Raw genomic sequence first — 4,826 nt, forward strand, 5'->3', positions numbered from 1 at the left:
AAGACCGTGAAATGTCGATTCGTCGCCGTTCGCAGCAATTGGGTTTGTGTTATTCGACCACATGGAAGATTTTACGCAAAGATCTTGGTGTAAAACCGTATAAAATACAGCTCGTGCAAGAACTGAAGCCGAACGATCTGCCACAACGTCGAATTTTCAGTGAATGGGCCCTAGAAAAGTTGGCAGAAAATCCGCTTTTTTATCGACAAATTTTGTTCAGCGATGAGGCTCATTTCTGGTTGAATGGCTTCGTAAATAAGCAAAATTGCCGCATTTGGAGTGAAGAGCAACCAGAAGCCGTTCAAGAACTGCCCATGCATCCCGAAAAATGCACTGTTTGGTGTGGTTTGTACGCTGGTGGAATCATTGGACCGTATTTTTTCAAAGATGCTGTTGGACGCAACGTTACGGTGAATGGCGATCGCTATCGTTCGATGCTAACAAACTTTTTGTTGCCAAAAATGGAAGAACTGAACTTGGTTGACATGTGGTTTCAACAAGATGGCGCTACATGCCACACAGCTCGCGATTCTATGGCCATTTTGAGGGAAAACTTCGGAGAACAATTCATCTCAAGAAATGGACCGGTAAGTTGGCCACCAAGATCATGCGATTTGACGCCTTTAGACTATTATTTGTGGGGCTACGTCAAGTCTAAAGTCTACAGAAATAAGCCAGCAACTATTCCAGCTTTGGAAGACAACATTTCCGAAGAAATTCGGGCTATTCCGGCCGAAATGCTCGAAAAAGTTGCCCAAAATTGGACTTTCCGAATGGACCACCTAAGACGCAGCCGCGGTCAACATTTAAATGAAATTATCTTCAAAAAGTAAATGTCATGGACCAATCTAACGTTTCAAATAAAGAACCGATGAGATTTTGCAAATTTTATGCGTTTTTTTTTATCAAGCTCTTAAAAAATCACCCGTTATGTACTGTGTGTTTAATTTTGCATAAAAAGTTAATAATATCCAGTGATTTATTAAGCTTTGAAATATGAGCGAGTCATAATTAAAATCCAAATGTCTAAAATAAAAGTGATGATTTCCTACTAATTACGGCTATAATATTTATTGCGGTATTCGTGCATAATAAAAATTATAAAAAAAGGTTTAAACAATAAAAAATTTGAATTGAAAAAAATCTCATTATCACTTTTTTACTATTTGGGAATATGAATTTATAATTTGTTATTATTTCCTATTTAAATAAAATTTTTATACATAAGAGATATTTGTAGTATGTTCATGCCAAGGCATATTGAATTTATTTGGTCTTTAAAATACTAAATATTGTAAATATTTTCACAAAAATTCTGAATTGTCAAAATTTTGTTTCGTGTGAAACCTTGCTTTTATTAAAAAGAAGTGATAGGAAAGCAGCTTTTGGAACGTTCCCCTAACTCAGCAGCACAATTGCCCTGTGCACGAAAATGAAATTTTTTGTTTATAAGCCGACGACCTACACACCTAGTAAAGTCAATTTGGGTACGCAGTGGTGTTGGTCATATTCCGAGATTAGGTCCATAAATATAATAGAGTTACCTGAAGTTCAGGTTTTTACTTAGGCGGAATTCGTTTGTGAGCGAAATTTTACGATTTTTGGTGACTCTGAAAATTCGTATTGGAGGTTTTTTTGATGCTAGGAATCCGAATTCGATACAATTTTTGCGATCTGATAAATATATAGTACAGTTTTCATATAAAATATATACAAAAATGACAGAAAATGGTCAAAAACGTTGATTTTTGTATGCACGTGGCCCTAAATTTGTTGAAATTTGAAGTTTTATTTTTTTCACTCATTTGGGAGTTTTTGCTCAAAATTGAAAATTTTTTACCAGTGGTATATATTCCTCTCTGATTGCGATGAAATTTTTAGGAACGTATTTTAATCAACACAAAGAAAAAAAAAACATATGTATATAAAAATTAAAATGTATTGCGAAAAAATTTTGGGCCATTTCCATACAAAAATCAACGTATTTTACCGTTTTCGGTAATTTTTTTGGATATTTTTTTTATGAAAGCTATACTAATATTTAATTAAATATTCAAAAATTATTAATATTTTTTTTTTTGACTTTCACTTTTTTGATGGTAAATAAAATTTTTTAAAATGTACCCAATTTGAAGTAAAAATTTATCGCTAAATTATACTAATCTACATTAGTTCGTCAAACAAATATTTTTGACACCCGACGTGTAATTTTTGGAGTCAAATTTCCACGTTTACCCAGAATGACGTTGAGCACAGCTTTCAGCTCCAATCAAATTGATTGACAGCTTGACTATTCATTCGTAACTAAACACAAGGTTTGTTTTAGTAACCGTCACATTTACAGGAAAAATATTTGGCATTTACACTTTTGCTATATGTGTTTGGCCGAATTTCTAATCCAATTTGTGACCTACAATTTTATGCCGCCTACGAGAGGTAAATAGCTTTATGGGAAGCTCTTTCCTAGGCAAAAATACACTCGGACGTTTGTGAGTGCTTGCCGAGTGGCCACCGCGAATAGAAAAACCATTTTCATAATAAGTTCAGTCTTCTGTCTGTGTTTGTAGGAGATTGGAAGTCTGCGCATATGACATGTATGGAAGCCGTCCTCTGTACCCCCGCTCCTACTTGGCTCTGGGAAAACTCTTTTTTAAAGCTGGCCACCATACGTTGAGCCCGTAGAAGAGGATGGGCCTTATCATAGCTGTGTACGGTTCAGTGTACTATATGTGGTTGTATTCCCCCCTTTACTATAGCCATCTTGCAGGCAAAGGAGGCGGCGTTGGCCTTCCTGGAGCGGTCTTATTGTTCGATTTTCTATAAGCGCACAGTTTGTTTTGTGTTTAAGGTTTTCATTTATTTGTGCTTCAATTTCAATTCCATGAAATTCACTATGTAGAATTATTATAATAGTAAACCATAATTGTTTATTTAATTTAAGTTGTATTAATTTTTCATAAAATTTATTGCCAAATACAAGAATAATCGAAATTGCAAAGCTTTCCAAAAGCGTAATTAAATAAAGTATATTTCCCTTAATTTTATTTCCCCGACATTTCATTTCACAACAAAGTATTTAATTTGTATGATAAATGTTCTTAAAACATAAATATTTACATTCGAATGAGGGAGGCTCTTTAACGCATTTTAATTTAAAATCACATAAATAACCAATGGATAATGGAAATGAGATTTATACGTTTATAAAAAAAAACAATGCAATAGATTACCAGCAGTGATCGTGGGTAAGCCACCACCACGTAGGTATGTACATATGTATGTAAGGTGCGAGCGCATTTGTTTTGCAGCTGCGGCTATTTATTTTTCGCCATGAATTGTATAATTAAAGTTTTATATAAAGAGCGAAAAGTAATTAAACATTAATGTTTTAAGCATGAAAACAAATAGTCGAAGTGTCAACGCGTTTCTGACAGTTGTAGCATTGTTATGGAAATGCTTGCATAACTCCCACGCAGCGAGCAGCGCCGCGCTTTGATTCATTAAAATGTGTCTTAACAAATCCCCATATGCGCACACATGCACGCACGAACACGCAGACAAATAAACGCTTCCTTTCTACAATAAATTAAAGTGTAATGAGCAAATAAACAATAATTTTATATGTAGTGGTATTCACACTGTTGCGTTATGCAAATAGGGCCTGCAGAAAAAAAAAAAAACCAATTGATAAGAACCAACTTGAAGTTAGCTTTATTTGCGGGAACTTGTAGGTAACTATAAAAAACTAACTTGAAACTAGTTGAAAAGTAATGCAGCGGTAATGCAGACGTAATCGGGAGATGGTTTTCTTTAAACAAGTTTCGATTTGCATATGCCCATTCAAATTTTGCTTTGAATTCACTTTCTTTCTGTACTTCACAAATACTTTTTCGAACTGAGAATAAATAAAAGGAAGATAGAAATTATAATTATAATTTATATTCTCATTTTGAAGTTATGTCTGACGGAGTAAGAATTTAGGACCACCTCCAGCAGTATATGTAAATGTAATAAAATAAAGTAAATAAATAAAAAAGTAAAACAACAAAAAAATATTTTGTTTTTCTTTTCGATATTTTATGTCCAAAAGTAGTTAGTTACAAGTTAGTTGATATCTAATGCAGAGGTAACTACCCTTCACTATTTCGCGGCAATCACCATAGAAATATAGTTGGCTTTCCCCAAAGAAAATATACAGATAACAGCGACCTTTAGTTCCTTCCTAAACACCGTCGAGTTAACCTATAGGGAAAATGCGTATGTATGAATGTGTGCTCGAGTACTTACACCAATGCACCTCAGCAGCTGTGTAATTATATTTGTTTATTCGCCTTCGCAAAGGACACACACGTGTGTACATATCCACACAAGGGTGGTCCAAATTGTTTTTCCAGCCACCCCTAGAACTGAAGAATATCGAAAATAAGAACACCCATTTTATTTCTATTTTGAAATCGGTTAAAATTTAATTGTGCCGCCGGGCTTTGTAGTTTTCCATATATTTCTTATAGGGAAAGTACATTTTTCGTGCGGAAATGCTATAAAATCTTTAAGTACCAATATTTTTTAACCGAATCAAAATATAACCCTTCAGAAATCTTTAAATAATAAAATAAGGATGCGTTTTTAATCAGAAAATTTTACTATATTTTTTTTATAACCGATAAGCTCATTTTTTATTTACAAAAATTTATTATTTTATGTGGTCGTAACCATATCAAGCACGTTTTGAAAAAAATAGTTAATCAAAGTTTAGAAATTTGCGTCACAATTCTATTCTTGGAAGATTTCTGAACGGAAATATTTTTACTCGATCAAAAAATATT

This window comes from Rhagoletis pomonella, unplaced genomic scaffold (genome assembly GCF_013731165.1).
Source record: "Rhagoletis pomonella isolate Grant_MI unplaced genomic scaffold, Rhpom_1.0 Rhpom_scaffold_00012, whole genome shotgun sequence".
Taxonomy (NCBI): Eukaryota; Metazoa; Arthropoda; class Insecta; order Diptera; family Tephritidae; genus Rhagoletis; species Rhagoletis pomonella.